This window comes from Puma concolor, chromosome F2 (assembly GCF_028749965.1).
Source record: "Puma concolor isolate L17-30 chromosome F2, mPumCon1.1.hap2, whole genome shotgun sequence".
Lineage (NCBI taxonomy): Eukaryota > Metazoa > Chordata > Mammalia > Carnivora > Felidae > Puma > Puma concolor.
In genome coordinates, this window is record NC_141684.1 from 42,201,806 (window position 1) to 42,212,654 (window position 10,849).

General features: G+C 47.5%; 1 long non-coding RNA gene across 2 annotated transcripts in view; it reads left to right on the forward strand.

Moving 5' to 3' along the window:
- LOC147571984 (uncharacterized) overlaps positions 1-7,356 on the forward strand; it is a 76,387-nt gene extending 69,031 nt beyond the window's left edge. The window contains exons 6-7 of one of the 2 annotated variants that reach the window (XR_015246610.1): positions 667-949; positions 6,549-7,356. This is a non-coding gene — a long non-coding RNA (uncharacterized LOC147571984). Of the gene's footprint in view, positions 1-666; positions 950-2,771; positions 4,375-6,548 lie in introns of those variants that run through there. The other variant, XR_015246611.1, reaches the window with a different exon arrangement.
- The last annotated feature ends 3,493 nt before the right edge of the window (positions 7,357-10,849 follow it).

A 10,849-nucleotide genomic window follows, 5' to 3' on the forward strand; every position in this document is an offset into this window, starting at 1 on the left:
GAACTGGAGCCCGGCATCGGGCTCTGCACTAATGGTACAGAACCTGTTTGAGATTCTCTCTCTCCCTCTCTCTCTGCCCCTCCCTGCTCGTGTCCCTCCCCTCTCTCTCTCTCAAAAAAAAAAAAAAAAAAAAAAAACTTTAAAAAATAAAATAAATATTGCAGATGAAAACATACTGAAAAATGTAAGTCATGGGACAACGGTACTGATTTTGGAAATTTAGAAGTTCTGAGTTCAGTTTATGTAACTGATGTATTCAGCAGAGTAGAAAAGCCTGGGAAAAGCAAAACTATCTGTACAAAGTATGAAGAGATCAAAAAATTATGACAGTAAAGGACGAAAATAGAAATTGAAACCACAGACGTTCAAAATACACTGTTATCAAAAACAAATGTTTGCATCAGCCCCAGTTGTTGCTGCTACAGGTGGTTTCCATGAGAGGAAAGAGGACATTCGTGGTTTCAAAACAAACACTTTGGAGGATAATGAGATGGAGTATTTAAGGGAAAGGGTTGGTAAGAAGATATGAGACAAATGTAAGGGATTTGGTGTTCTACCATTTGGATTAAAAATACTGAGATGCCATTGTCTGAGCACCAAGTAGATTGTCCATCCCTCACTGTAGGAAAACCTGCTCATTCAGTTCCATGTTTATTCATTCCACAGCAGTCACCCATGCAACCAACACTGTATTTCATTGGTGAATTGGGATGGTTCATCAGCTGCTCACTAGGCCCCAGGGAAGTCACAGAGTGACATTTGCCTTCAGATAAACTCCTTAGGTTGGGTTCTTGCTGTGACTGAAATAGCAGAGCCATCCCAACAGCGGGAGATTGACCTGTCCGCTGAAGTGAAATCCACAGTGTCAAGAATAAAGTGTTGACAAAACAAAAAACATACACTGAAAGACAAGGACTTGTACACTACAAATGGGTGGATTCTGTAACAGGTGAGTTGTAGCTCAATAAAGAAGAAGAAAGAAAGAAAAGAAAGAAAGAAAGAAAGAAAGAAAGAAAGAAAGAAAGAAAGAAAGAAAGGAAAGAAAGAAAGAAAGAAAGAAAGAAAGAAAGAAAGAAAGAAAGAAAGAAAGAAAGAAAGAAAGAAAGAAGAAAGAAAGAGAAAGGAAAGGAAGGAAGAAAAGGAAGGAAGGAAGGAAGGAAGGAAGGAAGGAAGGAAGGAAGGAAGGAAGCAAAAGAGAATGAAGTGTTTACAGGCAGAGATCCTGTGACTGGGAGGCTTTGCAGCCACTAAGAGACACTGTGTGGTGTGTGTGTGTGTGTGTGTGTGTGTGTGTGTGTGTGTGTTAAATTTGTCCGTACAAAATGTGAGGCCAAGGTTTATTTACTGATTGATTTGTTTAACATCTGGGCTCCAGCATGCAAGTGCTATGATAAGAGAGTTTGTAGAAGCAAAATCACAAAGCCACATGCTTCTTGGCTCTGGTGAAAGAGGGTAGCAATCTGCATATGGAAAGCTGATGATGTAACTGTCTGAAACTGGTGGTGACCTGAAGCCAAGCTTAGTCCAGATAAATAGGCCAATTCCAGGGCACAGATCAGAAATATCCAACCACTTTGGGGACTGGACTTCCTGAGGGTGTTTTCGTTCATCAATCAGTCAAATAGAGCCTCACCCATTTCTCCTCCTTCCCCTTCTGTGAACCCCTCACAACCTCCCTCACCCCTGCAAGTGGTAATAGGTGGCCAGGACAGCTATAATTCCATATGTGAACACGTTTCCTTTGTTGTGTTACTCTCCTTCCTTCCTAGGGGATTGTTCTGGTTATTGCTGCTCCCAAGAACAGGTATTGAAATGTAGTCAGTGGGACAGTGTGTTTTGGGGTTAAGATCCTTGGGATCAAGTGCAAGCCCTACCCTTCACAAGTTAGTGACCTGGATAAGTCATTTAACACCTTTTGATCCCATCCCTTCTCTGGTATTCAAGAACTTTGCTTCTGAAATAACCCCCTCTCTCCTGCAGCCACAGTCTCAGATTCTCTATCGTGCCGTTCTCACCAGCAATACCAGCGACTGGAACTTCTCCCGTAGTAAAAATCCAAAATAAATACAAAACCTCCCTGTCTCCCCATTTGGAGAGAATGTTTTTAGTTCCACCTTAATCCTTTGTTCTGTTCTCCTTCACAACAAAATTCCTAAAAAAGAATTGCTTAGGGGCACCTGGGTGGCTCGGTTGGTTGACTGTCTGACTCTTGATTTTGGCTCAGGTCATGATCCCGAGAGTGGTGGGATCCAGCCCTGGATCAGGCTCCGTGTGAGAGTTCAGCCTGATTAAGATTCTCTCTCTCTCTCAGGGCACCTGGGTGGCTCAGTCCCTTAAGTGCCCACTCTTAATTTCGGCTCAGGTCATGAAGTGGTTCGTGAGACTGAGCCCCACGTCAGGCTCTGCACTCACAGCATGGAGCCTACTTGGGATTCTCTCTCTCCCTCTCTCTCCCTCTCTCTCTCTCTCCCTCCCTCTCTCCTTCTCTCTCTCTCAAATAAACTTTAAAAAAAAGATTCTCTCTCTCTCCCTCTGCCTCCGTACCCTGCTCATGCTATTATATAAAATAATTTAAAAAAAGAAGAATTGCTTAGTGTACAGGCTGAATTGTGTGTGACTCCCCCCGCAACCCCAAAATTAATATGTGGAAGCCCTAGCCCTCAGCACCTCAGAAGGTGATTATATTTGTAGACAAGGCCTTTAAAGAGGTTTAGGTTAAACCAAGACAGTCTGATTGGGCCCAATCCCAATCTGACTGCCATCTTTACCAGAAGAAACTAGGACGCAGACAACACAGAAGGAAGTCCATGCAAGGACACAGGGAGAAGGCAGCCATCTGCAAGTCACAGAAAGAGGCCTCAGGAGAAACCAATCCTTCAACACCTTGATCTTGGACTTCCAGCTTCCAGAACCGTGAGAAAATAAATACCTGGTGTTTAAGTCACTCTTCTGCAGCACTGTGTTATGGTAGCCGTAGCAAATTGATACTCTTAGCACCACTGACCACCATCTTGCCAGAGCCAGAGACCATTTGACTGTCCTTAATCATATTTGGCTTCTCCACACTCAGTCCCAATTTCCTTTCTAAAGGCATTTTTGGCACTTAGATTCCAGGTTACCTCACTTTAATTTTTCTCTCACCTAATCAGCTGCTACTTCTCAGTCTTCTCCGCTAATATTCCTTATCCTTCTTTCTTCTAAATATCAGAGCCCTAGGCCCAGGCCTCAGCCCTCTTCTCTGTTTAGATCCTCTCTCTGGTCATTCCATCCAATTCTGTGGCTTTAAATATTATTTAAAAGCTGGTAAGTCACACATTTATGTTACCAGCCCCTACCTGTGCCTTTAGCTCTGTGCTCAAATATGCAATTGCCCACAAGAATATGCAATTGCCCCCTAGATTTCCAAAGAGCATCTCAAACTCAACATGTCTGAAACTCTAATGGCCCATCACATTTAGAATGAAATCCAAACTTCTCGTCCCTGCTTGCACGTTTCCTCATGACCTTTCTGACCTCATCTTCCACTGCCCTCCTCCCTCACCACCCTCCAGCCACACTGCTGGCCCTCTATGCACACACTTACTGTTCCTTCTGCCTCTACTATTAGTCACTGGATAGAGCCTCACAGAGCTTACTTACTCCTTTACATCATTCAGGGCTTGGCTCAAAATTCACCTTCTCGACCCACTGTCTCACATATCACTCTCCTAAAGGTTGTAGAACTCAGTACTCTCAGGTTACCCTTATAACATTTTAATAACCTCATACTATAGTGTCAAGCATTATATTAAATGCTTTATATGCATGATCTCATTTAATCCTCAGGACCACCTAGTAGAGACAATCTTATCTCCACTTGCAAATGAAAAAACTAAGGCTAAGAGAGGTCAAATCCAAGGTCACAGAGCTTGCACTAAGGTCTGATTCCAAAACTAGCACTCTTAACCATGAGAAACAGCTGCTTCTCACTTTAAATGCTATTCTTAATTATGGACGGTATGGCCTCCAGGCTTGATTGGTTTCAGTTGCACTTGTGTTTGAGCAGGTAAAGTAACTCAGGGGTATCGGTGTGTGTTGGGGAAGGGCTTATTTTCCAAACTGTGGCTTTAAACGTTCAGATAATACAAAATGCAGGTTAAGTAGGGACAAATTCAAACATGGGTCTAGACCTCTGTGGCTTGCTTGTATAGACTTATTAAAGATGAGAGCATTTTGTCCTTAACCTTGTTGGGTTTTTTTAGGCTCACGTTCTGAGAAGCTATTAAAGCTTTTAAGCTTTAGATTTTTCCTTTAAAAAAAAAAATCCTATTTCCACAAGGTGATTAGAAACAAAACCCTTACAATAAAGTCCTTAGAAAAAGGTCTGTGTGCTGGTGAAAACAAATATTTATCGAACACCTAATGTCCCAGACACTTTACTGATTTCATTGTCTCTCCAAGTTGGTGTTTTTTTCCTGCTCTTCCAGTTGACACTGAGGGACTCAGAAGGTAAGTAATGTCCCCATACGGAGCAGGAACCCCCCAGTTTCCTCCTCTTGCTTACCACATGCTCCAAAGTGGTTTTGCCTTCCCAGCATGCAATGTAATTGATTACCTGAGGCCCGTTCCATGACTCCTGTTCTCCGGGCTCTGAAATTTAGTTCCATGCTATGGTAAACATGAAAAGTTACTTCCTAGGGACCTATGTGCCTTTCTGGAAGTGTTGCAGAAACCCAAAAGACTGCAAAGGAATTTAAAGTTCTCATAGATCTGTGGGTCTGCTCAGGTAACCAACAGATACCAGATCACACCCAATTCTCAGTTGACACTGTTTCGTTCAAGAACAGTGCTGTTCCTCGAGCACAAAAACTCTTCTGCCTCCAGCCTTTGCGGTGGCTCTTCTGGCTGCCTAGGCTACTCTTTCCCCTCATGTCTGCCCTCCTGTTCTGGCTGCTCAAGTGCTACCTCATCAAAGAAGCCTGCCTGACCATCCTATGTCCCCACCAGCCTCTCTAACCCTTTACCCAGCTTTGTTTTTCTTTGCAGCACTCACTACATTATATATTTACTTGCTTATTGTTTCTCTTCCACTAGGTGGAAACTTCTTGATGGCTGAGACTTTGTTTTGTTCACTACTGAGTCTCTGGTGCCTGGCATAAACTAGGTGCTCATTAAATAATTATTGGAGGAATGAATGGATTCTGTGAATACAAGAGACCTGAATGAATGGGTGGATGGGGCTTAACCACTACAGGTCTATATATTTATGTGTTCCCTCTTCCTGAGCTACAAAGGGAAAGAAATGGCTACTCCTACCAAAGAGGACTAAAGCAGAAGAGGCCCCAAAAGAACAGAAACCAAAAACCCTCCTGCCTCAGATTATCAACATGCTTAGGTCTTTTGCCAAAGTCATGAACAATCTGGACATTTAAGAACATAAATTAATCTTGCAAAATGTAGTAGATATTTAAGGTAGTTAATTCCAGCAAAAAGAATAACTCAAAAACAAGTTTCCTTAAATAGGAAGACTATGTAAGTGGTGTATAGCTTATGTAAGTACCAATCATATTATCTGCATCATCCTTTTAAGAAGAGCAGAAAGACACATTCTACTCAAGGTGTCCCCATAATAGAGCAATTCATGGCTACAGACCCCACCCCGGGCTGCCTCTGGCACATGGCAACAGTTGGGCAGTGACCCAGAAGTAGGCATGTGAGTGAAGAGTTAGCTTTGGCAGCAGGAGTTGTAGAAGACCTGACCTGCACTCACACAGGTAGCCACTGCAACTGCCCTTTCACCCGGTTGGGTCTACCCCACGCAACTGGTCCCTAGGGCTTTGCGGCTCCCTAGGGCTGGGATGGTGTATACAGGGACATTCTGTATCATGTATCCAGGCCATATGTATTAAGGATATGATTAAGGATAATCATCATAAGGATGATTCCCTTTCTGCTCTGCAGCTAAGTTTTAATACAGTTTAAAATAATTGAGTACTTATTTGTGCATTCACCTAAAAACTAAGAAGCCTTTAAATTCAGGACTTTAGAGGAACTGGAGAGAGCACTGTGCGTCTGGGAGATTGTCATCGATCACTCATAATCCAGCCTATGCCACCACAGCCCCAAGGGCTCTTCTCCCCAAATACTGGCTGCTGAATGGGCTAGGCCCACCCCCCTTCTCCTTTCTGGTGCCTCAGCCAGAACACAGGCTCTTTTCATTTTGAGGATTTTGTTTCTAATCACCATGTGAACATCGGTAGGACATAGGGTTAAAAAAAATGAATATGCAAGAGTTATAAGGTTCCAGGGGCTTGGAAAGCTGTTAACACCTATGGCCCTGGTATCATTTCTGACTTCTTCCTGAGATGGTAAGGGCATCCCAGTTAGATTTGTTTTCTGTTTTTTATTTCAGAAAGTGGAGCACCAAACCTCTGGCTTCCTTCTGTTTCAGGCTTTCTGGAGACCATGAGAGACCCTTTCTTTTCTTCTCTTAGAACAGATTTCACTGGAATTCCAAGTGATTGCTCTTCTAAAATGCAATTAAACAAAAACTCTTCTGTCTTTCCCAGACACTTGACAGCATGCTGGATGGATGATACAAGCCCAACAGGCTGCATTTGCTGATGGACCGATTGTAAATTGCCTGAGCGGACTTCACTTTCAGACCCTCCTCAGTATAGACTGGGCGACTTGTTGCTTTATTGTTCTGAGCTTGCCCTGAGTAGCCACCCAGTGGGGTTCTCCATCTGTGGCTTGATAGGAAGCAACATTCTTTAGCAGCCTTGAAGCAACTGGCAGGGCAATGGCTACAGCCTGCCTTTGTAAGCAGGAGGCAGGGGCATTAACTGTATTGTTTCTGGACGTTGGCATAAATGTGGCCCTGCCCCGTGGTTCTTCACAACAAAACTTGAGGTTGAATCCCTTTTGTTGGGGTAGATAAGGGAGTGTATTGAGCTCCATGGAAAACAGACAGGAGGACTCTGACAGATGGGGAAAGGGTCACCCCCACAGCAGGGAGTCAGCCTGGACGTGGGTACTATAGCAACCTGCTGAGAATTATCCTGCCTATTAAAGGATGGTTGGATTCACTGGGTCTGCCCAGGCAGGGAACCTGGCTGGGTCTTTGTCAGCAGACAGACGAGAAGCTGGTGTGCAGCTGTGTGATTTGACAGTTTGGTTGTATTCAGACAGCTCTATGTTGTGGAGATGACATTACTCCTGAGCCTGACCGCATGCATCTATGTAAACCAGTGGCATACCCGAGGAGGGAGTCAGTGGGAGCAATCCACTCCTGGTGCAGACAGTAAGCAGAAAATTTCTGTGTGTGTGCTTGTCTGTAGAAATTTTTCAAACAATAATAAAACTAAGTAAAAGTCAGTTTGCTTTTTATTATTTTCATGCTCCAACAGTTCCAAACAATGTACAGGGATAGAATACTTCTCCCTCATAGGGGCAGACTTCTCCCACAACCCCTCTCTCACCCCCTTGGTACGCTACTGGGATAAACAAGCACCGGGTGGGGAGATTACAAATCAGTGAGAGGGTAAACAGAAAGCAAATGATCCCTGAGATAAGAAGTTTTTTTTTATCCCCCAAATTCTACTTTGTGGAGTTTAGAGAAGGTTGATCTGTCTGCCAGGGGCCTTCCTATTGTTTAGCTTTGCATTTTGGTTATCTATTGCTGCTTGTAAAACCATGCCAACATTTAGTGCCTTAAAACAACAGTCATTTATTTGTTTGTGATTCTGCAGTTTGACAGGGCTCAGTGAGGATGGCTCATCGTTGTTCCCTGTGGCGTCTGCTGGAGTTGGAACTTCCTAGAGGGCTTTTTCACCCCTATGTCTGGGATCTCAGGTACCATGAGCTAAATAATCTAGGGGCTGGCCAGGCATGTCTCTCTTTCCATGTGGCCTCTCCACATAACTAGCTTGAGTTTCCTCGCAGCATGGTGTTCTCTTCTTATGCGGTAGCAGGCTTTCCCCAGAATGCAAAGCAGAGGTTGTCAGGTTTGCTTAGTGTCTGGTCTTAGACATGCTAGAAACATTATGTCTGCCACATTCTATTGGTCAAGGCAGTCACAGGTCCAGCCCAGATTCAAGGGGAACAAAAACAGTCTCCACTTCATGATGCAAGAAATATTGTTGTGACCGTCTTTGGAAGCATCATCTACCTCACATTGTTTTCTCCATCATAACAAAGTATTGTATGCTTTCACATTTTTTCTTTAACAGTGATAAACCTTATCAGATTGGAAAAGGTAGGTCTCAAATTACGAATTAGACCTTTAGAATTATCGTGCCTTTATTCTGAATGGGGAGATGGTCTCTTCATGGATTCCTAAGAAGGAGCAAGAATTTATGGAGCTCCAAAGATAGCAATGATATTAGAAAATATTGGGGTGAGCCTGATTTGCCAAAACCTAAAATCTAAAGCATACTCAATTCCATGAGATTGTCCAATCCAAGTTACAGCCTCAGTCTACCTCCTGAGGAAAGTTCAAATGGCCACCTTATTTTTGTTATTACTTCTGGGTATCAGAAAATCCCCTGAACTTTGAGTTACATCCTTTAAAACCAGGATTCTTGTGACAGTCAGAAGGGTGAGAGCCCTTCAGACACTGTATGATTATACCTGTGAGCAGTTGCTATAAATTTCGCCCTGGGTCAGAGAATTGCATCTCAGTCCAAACAGGAACCAGGAGAGAAGAGATGCATCAACATGACTCCCTTGTCTCTGCCAGACACAGTTAATCCATCCATCTGCATACAGAACTTTGATTTGAAAAGCATCTGTCAGCTCACCCTTTCATTCTCTTCTCACTATAAATAACCGGTGAGCAGGTAGGCCCCATGTGAATGCCAACGGTATGCAGGTGTGACAACAGTAAGAGGTCAGAGCTTCCGTGGGTCACTGGCGAGCGTGGATGCAGAGCCTAGGGAAGAAGCAGCTCTCCACGCTCTCCTCCCTCCAGGGTTCTTCAAGTCTGCTGGAGCAGAAGCCCGGCCAGATCACTGACCTCACTGCCTTCAGGTTTGGTCTCATGGCCTCTTCTGCTCTGCCTGCCTGCAGGTTGAATCCTGAGCCTGCAGGCAAGTTCGGTCAGCTCCCAGTGTCAGTCACCACAGGGTGCTGGGGCCTGGCTCAAAAAGGAGGCTAAGGGGGCCAGCATCCCCTGTACCTAGAGCCAGACTTTCCTTCCCAAGAAGGCCAAGAAGCGGGCCTGGAGCTGCCTTTGCAGAGCCATGTCTAAGGCTTTACCCCTATATTGGCCTGAACAGGCCTCTTGGGGTCTCTGGCCTCCATCACTCTCAACGCCTTTTTTTTTTTCTTTTTTTTTCTGCTCACAGCAAAAACTGCTGTGTCCCTCAGTGCCCCAACCCCTTGGCCCCTGCCCCCTTACTGGGGCAGACGGGCCACTGGGGTCGGGCTCTTCCTCTCACCTTTCCCGTTCTCCTCACACTCCCGCGAGTTCCCATTGCTGTTCGCCCCCAGGCCCGCCTGGCCTCCCCTCCCCTCCCAGTGGCCCCAGTGCCGGCACCCACCCCCTCACACCCTTCTCGCCCTCCCTTCCGCTCGCCCCTCTTCTCGCCCCTCGGCTTTTGTTGCCCGGGCTTGTTTCTAACTTGAGAGCGTCGCCCGGCTCGGCGCCAGGTCACGTGCGTTAGTGACAACCTCTCGCAGGGCGGCCCCGGGCCCCCCGCGCCGCCGATTGGTGGGATCGGGCCTGGCGCGGCCCCGGGGCGGGGCGGCCGGGCGGGCGGGCCCGACGGGCGGGCGCAGCGGCCGATCAGCTGTTCCGAGCGCTGCACAACAACAAAAGGAGCGAGACGGGCGGCCGGCGGCCAGCCGCTCAGCACCACGACCGCCGGACCTGCCCCGCGCCCCGCGCTCCGCGCCCGCCGGCCGGGGAGCCGCAGCTACCTCAGCAGAGCCCCGCGCCCGTGCGCGCCGGTCCCCTCCGAGCGGCGCGCCCGCTTCCCTCGCCGCCGGTCCCCGCTGCCCGTGGGGCCCACGTAAGTGCGGGCGGGGCCGGCGCCCCGGGCCGCTCTCTCCCGCCGTCCCGCGGGCCTCGGGCCGGGCACCCTCCGCGCCTCCCGCCTCCTCCCCTGGCGGCGGCCGGCCCGAGGCCCCGGGTGCGGGCGGAGGCGGACGAGCCCGGCGCTGGGCGGCGGGTGGGTGTTCAGTTTCTGTCTCCTCCCGCGAGCTTGGCCTGTTTTCTTGGCCGCGGCGGGACCTCCTCCTCCCCTTACTCCTCCTCCTCCTCCTCCTCCTCCTGCTCCAGCACTCGGCCGTTGGACTGGCGTCGGGGGCTGCGGGAGGAGCGACCTCGGCGCCCCGCTCCGCTGGCCCGGCGGCCCTGCGCTCCTCGCCTCTTCCGCCAGCCCTCGCGGCACCGGCTCGCTCCCGGCAGCACCAAGGGTCCTGCGGCGCCGGGGAACCCCCCTTTCTTGCCCGGCGACCAGCGCCTAAGTGTCCCAGGTGTCCGCCTGTCCGCCGCATGTCCCCTGACCCTGCCTGATCTTACACATCACTATGAGATTGCACCTGTGGAAAGGACACTGTACTTGCCCGTCAGGAGTAAAATCCTAATCGTTTTGGTCGCTGACGCCGATTGGGACCTTACTCTGTGCCAGATACGACATCGAGGGCTTTACGTGCATTATCTCCGTTGCTCCTCGCAGAGACCCTCTGAAGTAGGCTTTATTATCTTGTGGATAGGAAACCCGAGGCCCAGAGAGGTTGTTATTTTACTCGAGGCCACACAGCCAATTAAAAGGAAACGGTGTTTTCTCTTTCAAAGTTGCAGATGAATTTATATGTGGGCATTCCTCATTTTGTATTGTATTTCGCAATTACCTCTTTCGTCATC